The following is a 12,314-nucleotide window of genomic DNA, read 5'->3' as shown; positions in this document are numbered from 1 at the left end:
AAAATACATGACGGTAAAGCAAAATGATTTAAAATCATGCCAGTTTTAGCATGTACAGAAAAGGCATATTTATGACTTCATGGCACATAACAAATTCAGTTCTTCCAAAAAGAAAAGAAAAACACCCTCAAGTTTGTGAATGTGGGATATTGTGTTTCTGTATCCATGTTTCAGAAAGCCAGGAAATGGCCCAGTATTGCTGCACAATATTGTGGCTGCATTGCCAGCACGAAAAAGGATGCCAAGCTTTGCATAGCAAAGGGCAGCTTGAATATCGAGAGTACCAAGGGCAGCAGTCCAGATGGTTTACACGGACCCTTTTGTGCTCATTCACAGAGAGACAGCAAGCAAGGGAAAATCTCAGAAGCTGACTATTTTTTAAGAATTATTTAACCACTTCCCACGCAAACACAAAGCAATTGTCAGGGCAGTTTTTAAATCGGATTTGAAGCCAAGTGGCAATTTCCTCGTTTGGGCTAACCCCATTTTTAGAATTCCCTTGGAGGATGTTGGCAACAACAGAGTGCCTAAAGAACTGCTTCTAGCCAATGTTGTCAGGAAAGGTCTAGACCAGTGGTTCCTGCCCTTGAGTCCCCAGATGTTCGTGGACTGCAACTCCCAGAAGCCTTCACCACTCGCTGTGCTGGCCAGGATTTCTGGGATTTGTAGTCCAAGAACATCTGGGGACTCAAAGTCAGGAACTACTGGTCTAGACAGATCAATGACTTCTCTAAGTCAACTTCCTAGGTTGGCCAAAGTTCCTACTGGAACACACATTTTGCAGGAAATCTGGATTGGCTGCTATATGCCATGTGATAAATTTCGATTATTCTTTTTTTTCCCCTTCTCTTTTTTGGCAAACTTTTTTCCTGAATACTGCCCCCTCCTTTTCACCAAGCTGACATTTGGAAAGAAAATTCTTCCTTGTCACTTGGATTTCTGTAGCTTCCCCTCCCCCTTTTCATCCAGGAGAACATTTCAAAATGAGTTGCAAAGGTTGAGGTCTGGAAATGGCAGATAATAGCAAACAGTGAAGTTAAGACGCGTAGCTTCACGTTCCTGAATAGGTCAGTTCTGTGGCATATATTGAATACACATTTGGAGAGAACTTTGGTCTGTCATTCGATTCTGACAGTTACACAGGAACCTCTATTAAAGTAGAATTCTCTTGGAGCAGAAAACTATCAGAGATAAAATGTCCAAATAGGTTTCAAAAATGGAAGTAAAAACAAACATCTCCCCTAGCATCATCCTTTGTGCTAAAAAGGAAGCAATCTGGTTCCAAGCAGTTCTTGCAATGGCTTAATGATTGTTTAGGAAAATGCCTTCATAATAAAAATTCCTGCATGAATAAACCACAGGAGTACCTAATATAAGACAAAATTTGATCATTTAGACTTTACTGTGGAGAAATGTTTATTCCTAGCCCTTAGTCTCTTGTCACGCTGATTCATTTGAGGCCTGGGAGAATACTGTATTTTTCCATGTATACATTTGTCTAAAAATTTTAGACTAAAAATTGAGGGTCGTCTTATACACGGAAGTAAGCTGAGGAGGAAAACAGAAACAAGTGGAGGGGAAAGCAGGGATCAAAGCGATCCTGCAGCACTTTGATCCCATTCTCCCTACACTTGCTAAGCCCCACTTAGATTTCTTAATTGTGGGTTAGAAAAGTGGGGGGGCTTATACATGGAGACGTCTTATACACATACTTCTTTCTTCATTTATGTTACCATAAATGAAGAAAGAAGTTTGAACCTCAGTTCCCATGGCTAGAGGAAAAAAGTTCTTTGGGTGGAAGGAACACATCTGTCCAGTCAGTGTCCTATATTACTCAAAGCTAGGAAGTTACTTTTCTAGACTACAGCCCCCAGAACCCCCAAGCCACTATGGCCACAGGCCTCTGAATGTGGAATCCTGGAGGCTCTCTCTCTCTCTCTCTCTCTCTCTCTCTCTCTCTCTCTCTCTCTCTCTCTCTCTCTCTCTCTCCAAACTGGGGAAAGTTGTCATGTGTTGTCATGTGTAAGTTAAGGTGTTACCTCAGAAATCCCTCAGTGTGTGCAGCCACTGCCAACCGCCCACTGCCAACTGTGTTTCTGACAACCTCACAGAGGATAATCTGAGGTGTTTCAAAGACAGACAGCATTAAGTTGATACCGAGGCCTATCCTTCCATTCCCCAAAGTGAATAATCTCAAGGTGGTAGGCCACCCCACTCCACCTCTTATCCCACCTGACCCCAATTGGGATTTCTCTCCAGTTTGTTTATTCACTCATCCAGCTGTTTGTTCCTCCAGCTCATACGTGATTGTCACACTGTAGGTTAAGAATTTTCTATCCACACCATCTGTTGCAATGGAGTATCATGAGACTCCGTTCGCAACAGATGATGCCTACAGAGATTGTGCAACTTCTGGCAATTTGCTTCCAAAAGTTATGCCTCGTACACAACCGAACAACGGGATTTTAAGCACTGAGGAAGACCAGTGGTCTCTCTATCCAAATACGGCTAACTCTGACTGGCAGCAATGGCTGCTGCAGGCTTCTGGCAAGGCTCTTTCCTAGTTCTGTCTGGAGAGCCCAGGCATTCCCTGGTGGTCTCCCAATCCATGTATTAAATTGGCATGTCCTTGATTCAACAAAATCAGAGGAGTCTGGGTGTGTTCAAGGTGATACCTTGGTCTATGTTCAACATCCAGGGTGGCATGTGTTCTTCAGCATAGTATATGACATGCATCCCAATGCTTCAGCCTTCCACATCTACCAGAACCCATGCATTTTTTTTCACTAATTCCAAACAAATGCCAGCTGACAAACCAATTTCCTTTCCTTCTATTTTATCTGGGATGGGCACAGAAACCCATTAACTTGATTCGCTTGGCTTTTCTTGATGGCTCAGTGGTAGAGACAGTTGTTTGTGAGAAGTTTTCACCTTCCCCCCACACACACCCTGTTATAAACTGAATGGGAAATATTGTTCATGCAAGCACTCCACGAGTGACTGAGTAAAGAGCAACAATAGCTCATGGCTGAAGAGGTGAATAACAAGCTCTGACAGTCGAAGAACTGAAGCCCAACTCCATCCATCCTGTTCTATTTCTTCATCTTTGCAGCAACAACTTGAGGAATCTTCAAGAATCTTCCTTCACTGTCGTGGAGGTGAGGAGGCATCATCTTTTCCGCTTCTTGGTAGTTAAGTCATAGTAAATGTTAAGTACCAAAAAGCATGCTATGTTATTCATGCTGCTAATCCTTTCAATTTTTTTTTTATTTATTTTGCTCCTGGGAATGTTTTGGAGAAAAATAATAATAACATTCACACATAGAAGGACTCTCATTTTTGTTGTCTTTTTTTAAAAATGAGTTTCAAAGAGTAAATCATTTCATTTGCCAACTCATAGCCAAGGGCACATATCGTTATTTCACACAATAGCAAACAAATAGGTTTCTTTTTGGGTCTAAGAACTGCATCAGAGGGATGTAGGGCTGTTGCTTTCTTTTGTTTCTGGCGCATCGGAAGAAGCAAACAATTACACACACAGGCAAATAAATGTTAAAACTGGAGGCCAAGACCAAGATGGGTCATCCTCTTCATTTTTCACCTGGCCTCAGTGGCTCACAATATTTGTGTTGCGACAAATGACCCTACCCAAATCTGGCTGCCCTCCCTCTGTGCTGCAACAAGCAACTGTTCCCTTGCTTCCAGGCTCAGAAATCTCAAGGGGTCAGGTGCTGCTAAGATGGCTGGATAGCTCAGTGAGTTGGTGATGAGTTCAGTTCCCCACTGTGTATCCCAGGAGAACATCCAACCTGGGTGGCCTTGGGCAAGCTATAGAGCCCCAGGATGCTCCCGGAAGACAGTTCTGAATACTCTTATCACTTTTGTTGGTGTTTAATCGTTTAGTCATGTCCGACTCTTCGTGACCCCATGGACCAGAGCACGCCAGGCCCTCCTGTCCTCCACTGCCTCCCGGAGTTGGGTCAAATTCATGTTGGTCACTTCGATGACCCTGTCCAACCATCTCGTCCTCTGTCGTCCCCTTCTCCTCTTGCCTTCACACTTTCCCAACATCAGGGTCTTTTCTAGGGAGTCTTCTCTTCTCATGAGATGGCCAAAGGATTGGAGCCTCAGCTTCAGGATCTGTCCTTCCAGTGAGCACTTAGGATTGATTTCCTTCAAAATGGATAGGTTTGATCTCCTTGCAGTCCAGGGGACTCTCAAGAGCCTCCTCCAGCACCACATTTCAAAAGCATCAATTCTTCGTCGCTCAGCTTTCTTTATGGTCCAACTCTCCCTTCCATAGATCGCTACTGGAAAAGCCATAGCTTTGACTATGTAGACCTTTGTCGGCAAGGTGATGTCTCTGCTTTTTAAGATGTTGTCAAGGTTTGTCATCGCTTTCCTCCCAAGAAGCAGGAGTCTTTTAGTTTTGTGGCTGCTGTCACCATCTGTCACCATCACTAGATAGCCCAAAAAAGGGCCCTAACTGATGTGACAGCACATGATAATTGTTATTAAGCTGATAACCATATTCTTCCACCACATGGACTGATATGTGTGTATATATATTTGTTTGTGTATGTGTTTTCAGGGGTGAGGGGAACGGTCCACACCCAATATAAGATGCTTCACCTTCAGTCAAAAGCAGTCACATCTCTGGAGCTCATCTGTAAGCTAAACCTTGTCATCTCTGTTAATAAGACGTTTTCAACTCTGACAGTCCCAGAAAGGAAAAATGAAGATTGTTGGAAAGGAATGAAACAGGTTTCAAGGAAATAGATGAGTGGGTTTTTTTTCCCAGAGAAGAAAAGACAGTGGACATGATAGCCGTCTTTGAATTGCTGAATGTCAGACATATCAAAGCGGGAAATTACATGTTTTCCTCTGCTCCTTTAAGACACAACTTTTAACAGGATATTTAGAGAATGGAACGGAGGGAAAATATGTCATATCTCACTGGCCATTTGAAGATGGTATTCTAAGTTTTTTCCTGTGCCAGCCCTAGAAACTATGACACTGAAGATTCCAGGAACTCGAGATGGACATTGTTTTACACATCAAGGGTCTACAAGAAAGAAAAGAGCATTTTCTTATGCATTTTAAGCAATCATCTTGTAAGGACTATCAATTAACTTTGCACCTTTGAACATTTTGCTTCTAAATCCCCCTACTGTGTTATTTTTAAAGGCCCGGTTCCAGCCTTTATATTTTCATGTAAAGACGTATCACAAGTTACCTGTTAGAATGTGTTAGATGAACTAATTAATAAAAGAGGAACTGAAGGGCTTTTCTGGAAATGACGTTGAATTTCACTTGGGGGATTTCGCCAATTAATCTGAACTTCATAATTACCACAGGCTCTCCTGTTAATCTGGATTTAATCTTTCCAAAATGATTGTCACTCTCTCTTTCAACAAAGCATCATCCAGAGGCTCAGACTTGCTCCATTTTAATTTAAACCTCTTCAAAGATTCCCCTCTCCAAATCCTCCATAATTCCTTCTTTAAAATTAAAAATAATGTCCTATTCTCTTACTCTCACAAGTTGGGTTTACTGCCCTCTTTTTCTAATGCTAAAAGAGACTCAGAGGAAATAAATCATATTCATGATGGACCTTTTTCTGCTTCTCAAATATTAAAAGATAAATCATATACATTTTGTACTTATATATATACACACACCTGGGTTTGTGTCCTTAAATTAAGAGACAGTTCATTCAAGATTACCCAGACCTTTCTTTTATTAAGATAATTAATCATTTATACATATGCATTGAGCAACAACAACCTGCCACATATGAAATTCAAGACAATAGTATAGTTTTTCTGAGAGTACAGTGAAAGATTTTGGGGAGTTCTAGTTAGTGTATAATGGCTAATCCAATAACCATTGATTGGACTAACCTCCATACATTTGTCTAATCCAGTTATAAAACCATCTAACCAATTGGTGCACGTTAAATCAGAATATTTAAATACCTCATATTCTAGCCAAAGTAGCTCTGTATGAATAAATTCATTAATGTGAATTTTCAAAAACAAAGATTTTTATAAAATTTTGCTTTTGTCCTTATTGACACAAATTTCAATATTCTGCTGCTACATGTATTTTTTTCCCAAATACTCATATTTATTTCTTCTTCCCTGTCAAATTCCCATAATGATTTAAGGACAGACTCATGAACTTTGCTTCCAATAATATATCATCAATTTTACTTGAATATATTGTGTTCTGCCTTCACTTTCCTTTTGTAATATAATTCCTTCATATATTATAAGTTCTCTACATTTACCATTTATTTTTCTCCACTTCTTTGCCCACTGTTCCAGGTGAATAATATTATACCAAGATACTTTAACAACACCTTCCACTTTCTTTATTTTTTATCCTTTATTTTTAATAGCCTATCCTTTATGCTATTTTTTTCTGTTTATCAATAAATTCTCAATTAATCCTTAAAGGTCCTCTTGGAATTTTCCCAATTCTGTCACTGGACTTAAAATGGAAACTGATGGGATAAGTATTTTTTTTCTATATTTATCCCAAATTCAAAGCATGTTTTTAAAGGAAGGGATTAGATGCTGATTATATTTTGTGAAGAGACTATTTATTGGGTTCAAATGGAAACCTTGTGTTTCCATATTTAACCAAATTCATTGGTTGGACTGATGCAATATCTGGCCTACATTTTAATTGATTATTCCTCTATCATTTTTAATTGCTCCAATAAGGTTATTACCATATTTTTCGCTCCATAAGATGCACCTTTCCATAAGACGCACCAATTTTTTAGGAGAAGAAAACAGGAAAATATAATCTGTTTTCTTCGCTCCATAAGACGCACACACTTTCCATCCCCCCTGTTTTGTGGGAAAAAAAGTGTGTCTTATGGTGCGAAAAATACGGTAGCTTTCTTAAATTGCTCTTTTGGCAGCTATAAAACTCATACTAAAATACGATGGGTGTACAACTCCTAAGGAGGAAACCCACGGTGGTGAAAGTGAGGTTAATGTGACAGACGATGACTCAGGAGACCTGGATTCAAATCCCCTCTCGGTCATGAAAACTCATGACGTAAAGCCATTCCTTGAATATCTCACCCTGAAGGTTTTATTGGAATTATAGAATCACAGAATAAGGGAGATGCAAAGGGCCTGTAAGGATACCTAGCCAAAGCCCCGATCAATGCAGGAATCCAAATCAAAACAGATCTGACAGATGGCTGTCATTTTCTCTTGAATGCCTCCAGTCCTGGAGGACTCACCACCTCCTGAGGTAATTGATCCCATTGTTGTACTCCTATTAGTGTCTGTGTCGGGTGGTTCTGACTTGATTACACACAGCACACACTATGAATATTGTTGCTGTTGTGACTACATAAAACAAGCTGCGGGCAACGTTGTTTTGAACGGAGGGCAAACATGGCAATTATTGGGTTACTGATGACACCACTGACAGCACTTCCATTAGATTAGAGCAGTTGGCAACCCTTTCCATCGGAAAAAAAATTAGATCGCGTTCCACTTTGTCAGCTGGAGCATCTTGCTGATACACTCACCCTGTGACTGAGGAGCACATTCCCAAAGCTTATTATCACTGAACGGAGCCCAAATTCACATTTCAGAAGACATGGCACTGTTGTTAGCAACAATAGGACCTGCCTCCGAGATGCTGCTATTAAGCCAATCACAGAACACCAATGACTGACAACTTCTTTAGAATTTCTAATTGTAATCACTCCTCTCCAAGTGTGGTAATTCTCCTGACAAACGTGATTCTCAAAGAAGAGCCAAGAAAGACAAAGTAGAGTTCACCGGAAGCTTGGCAATGGATATACACACGTCACATCAGAAGTGTAAGAGTAGTGTTGTTGCCAGATGTAAAAAAAATACCTACAACTTTCCAATTCAACGGGTGCTCACCCCTACACACACCTTATAGAGAAAAATTCATTTTAAGATCCAATTCACTTATCCAGGGAGAAAAACTGCAGTGTTCTTATCCATTAAATTTCACTGTTTCTGGTAAACAGATGCTCATTAGAGAATAGTCAGAAACTGTTTTCTGTAGTTAGTCAGCAGTCTGCATCTCTGAGTTTACTAAATAAAATTCTTTTCCACACTTAAGGGGGAGCCAAAAATGTTATCCATTGCCAACGGTTCAGGCGGCTGGTTTGGGCCAAGGGGGGTTCCCTTCAGATCCCACTGCTGACTCTCGTGCATGTTCTGTGCTGTTAAGTCAGAACTGACTCTTAGCAACCCTAATAGGGCTTTCAAGGTAAGTGACATTTTTATGGAGTGGTTTTACCAGTTCCACTTCCCCAATGAGTTTCCACGGCCAAGTGGGGATTTGAACCCTGTTCTCCAGAGTCCTAGTCTGTCACTCTATCCACTACACCACACTGAGGATCCAGATCACATTGAGAATCTGACCCAGTGTGGTGTCGGATTCTCTGGCTCTTAGTCCCTGGCTAAATAAACAACTGATGAGGGGCATATTGCCACACTCCTCCATTTTCAAGACTCAATTTATCAGTGTTTAGGGTAAGCAAGCAAATGTAAGCCAGAACATAGTTTGTCTGCTCCAGTCCATCATTGTCTTTATCATCGTCATTGTCATTAACAAACTTCGAGCAGCAGAAATATGGAAGATAAAATGTGGGTATATGAAAGGCCAGGTATCTCATCTTTACTAGACAAATTCACTTCCAATCAAGGCTCAGAGCCTTCTGGCTCAGATGATTCCTAGGAAGAGACCACCTCTGAAGATCCTAGACCATTGGGGAGAAGGTGACAGAATAATATCCAGAGAAACAAGGAGCCCGGATCTTGAATAGAAAGATGGGGTAGGAGCCATCACAGAGCCCGAAGGAAAAAAAAAACAATAACTGAAAGCAGTGGAAAAGAGGAGCAAAGAAAGGTTCCTTAGAAATAACAGGTCTATTGTGAGCAAGGCTTCTGACAAAGTCTATGCCATTCAGGCTCGGGTGAAGGTGTAGGAGTTCAATGTTCAAAACTCATTTCTGGGCAAGAACAATTGTTGGAAAGGTTTGGAAATGTGTTCCATCTCCTGCTACCTTCATTGCTTCTCTGTTTGATTTCTTTGTGCCCACCTTGGACTGTCTTTCACCTCTTTCCTTGTTGCTGTGGCTCAGTGGTTTACCTCTGTAGAGACAGAGGTTGGGAGTTTGACTCCCCAAAGTGCCTCCTGCAAATAAAGCCAGCTTATGTGGCCTTGGGCAAGCTACCTGGTCTCAGAGTTGACCCCAGAAGAAGAGAATGGTAAACCACTTCTGTGTATTCACTATCTAGAAAACCCTGGGAAAGGTGGTCATAAGTCAGAATTGACTTGACGGCAAGCAGTTATTATTATTATGCTTCCATTGGATCATGGATGGTGTGTTGATCCTGTTTTTGGTATGCACACGCTTTAACCGACTGCTCTCCATTTTGAGCTTACGCTGGGATCTTGGCTTTGAAATTGTGGCCTTTTCATAGGAATATAGCAAGCTAGCTTATACAGTCCAGGGGACTCCTGATAGTTCAATGAACTGCAAAGAGAACAAACCTATTCATTTTCGAGGAAATCAACCCTGATTGCTCACTGGAAGGACAGATCCTGAAGCTGAGGCTCCAAAACTTTGGCCATCTCATGAGAAGAGAAGACTCCCTGGAAAAGACCCTGATGTTGGGAAAGTGTGAGGGCAAGAGGAGGAGGGGACGACAGAGGATGAGATGGTTGGACAGGGTCACCGAAGCGAATTTGACCCAACTCCTGGAGGCCGTGGAAGATAGGAGGGCCTGGCGTGCTCTGGTCCATGGGGTCATGAAGAATCGGACACAACTTAATGACTAAACAACAACAAGCTTATACAGGATCAGAACATTAATCCATCAAGGCCAGTTTGAACAGCACTGACTGGCAACAATGAATTGTCATGAAGATACCAGAGACATAACAGAGGCTCTACCACTGAGCTTTGCTTCTTCCTTCCCTGAAACAGGCTGGCAAGCCCTCAGCACAGCTGCTCTTTCTGTCATTTTTAGCAGGAGGGAACAACAGCATCAGCAAAATAACTTGAGAAAGGAGGGTTACAAAGCTGTGGTACTGCAACTGCTGATAGAGGTTCCGTTCCCTAACAAATGTCTCCTCATAAGAACGTTCCCTGCAAACCCTGGTGAAATTCAATAAAATGTCCCCCTCATTTCTCTGCTGAAGAACATGGCGGATAATCATAAGAACCCATTCCTGCACTGCTCCAGGCAATTCTTGTCTGTGCAACAACAACAGAGATAGGCACACACGGACCTTTGCACAAGCCAAAAGTAGAAGAGGCAATACTTTTATTTTGATCCTTAAAAATCAAACATTCCATGTAAGCTTGCATGAATAAAATTCACTTCCTCGGACACAGGGCATTAAAATCAGGAATGAAAGTCTCAAAATGTTCACGGCAGAGATCCACCACACACACCACTTGTTATTTCATGTGAGGGAGGGAGCTCCCTCAGGGACCAACTCCCATCCTGGAGGCTGAGTGGGAAACTCACCAAATTGTCTGTGCAAGTTTCCATGGTGATGGAGAAACTCTGAGGATTGACTGACTTTCGGAACCCACGAATGTTACCACCTTCACTTTTTTCTGCTGTCTTCCACTATCACTCTGTGTTATGATTTTTTTGCATTTGGCTATTTCACATTAGCTCATGACAGAAATCTGTGCGTTGTGGAGCTGAGTGTTGAATGGGGCCCTCAGCATCCTTGAAATGACACACAGCTACCTGAACTTTCTGGAGGATAATTAGCAGATTAAATACAAAGGCATTTCACCGGCAGGACGATGGCTCCCCAGTGACATTCTGGAGGGAGTTTCTCAATTTCCGATTCATCAGTGCTGTATTGAGGAGAAATAACTTGGGTTAGGTACTTTGAGGAGAGAAATGTAATGGTAAAACCTCGCTAGAGTGGGAGGCTGACAGGGGAGGCGGGGAAGTGCCAGTGGATCTACCACCACAACTGGCATGATGACAATGTTGATGGATGCGTGCATGGCGTAGAACCCCAATAAGTGGCTTGGCTGGTTCAGGGAGATGCAACAGCATGAATGGACCATAATGGCAGCTGTTCTGCCACACTTCATATCCGTATCAAATACAAAGCGCACAACTTTCTTTCTTTGGGGTTAATGAATAATATTGCTTATAGTCACAAAGATTTTTTTTCTTACTTATCTGAAACAATTATTTCCTAACAACATTTTAAACTATTTTTGGAAGCATTTTGATAGCTGAAGATAACAGCAACCTGGTTGCTAAGAACTAATAAGTAACTAAATCAGTTATTTTTAAAATGCAACTTTCCAAACTCTAGTTTGGTAAATCTTCAGACATAATTCTTATGTGCTTGCATGTGTGTGTTTCGCCCTTGGTTCTCTGGTAAAAATACCAGAGTTGTGTATTTTTCCCATGCATTTTCACCACAACATGATCATTATATAGACTCAGGATAATGCCCTATTTGCATAAAAAGCCACTGCTTCTCCCCTTCATCCACACATCCCTGTGTTAGGTGTTAAGCAAAAGCTTTGTTAGTTCAAAGAAAGCCAGGCAATGAGCAATTTAATAATGATCATAAATATTTAACCAACCCATATAATTTATACGCAAAATAACCGTTAAATATGTATGCAATAACACTGACTCAGAGAGGCAGTAATTTAGCTAATTGATTGGAATATATACAGTAATCCCAGATAAAAAGAGTGAAGACTCTAATTATACTTTCATAAATTCGTTAATATGCATTGCTCTCTAGGTTTTTTCTTTCTTTCTTTCTAAAAAGATGCCCACAACGCTCACATTTTGGGTGAGCGTTGCATAATTTCATGGAAGGCTCACTGTTTGCTTCCCCAAATGTAGCTCCCCCACCCCTCATTTCAACTTTGGGCCACCTTTTTGCAGTGACTCTGCACCATTTCCCCAAAGCTGAAAAAAGTTGTTTTGAGCATTAAATGATCACAAATAGTATTAAGAAGACAATTTCCGGTGTGTGTGTGGGGAATGACAGCAATTTTTCTGAAGAAATGGAAACAAACACACAGATAAGGAGGCTTTTGAATTAAACACACACACACAGCCAGACCAGAAACTGTACAAGCCAAGGGGGTTCAAGCTGGTCCTGGAAGATATAGTGGGTGCAGCAACCAAACCCTCCACAGCTGCTGCCATGGTGTCAGACAGACAGTTCAGTGTAGCAGACAGGAAGCAGAAGACAAGAAAGCTATGTCTTCCCGGTTGCCCATGTCCAGATTAGAG

This window comes from Pogona vitticeps, chromosome 11 (genome assembly GCF_051106095.1).
Source record: "Pogona vitticeps strain Pit_001003342236 chromosome 11, PviZW2.1, whole genome shotgun sequence".
NCBI lineage: Eukaryota > Metazoa > Chordata > Lepidosauria > Squamata > Agamidae > Pogona > Pogona vitticeps.
Note: the sequence above shows the minus strand (reverse complement) of the source record.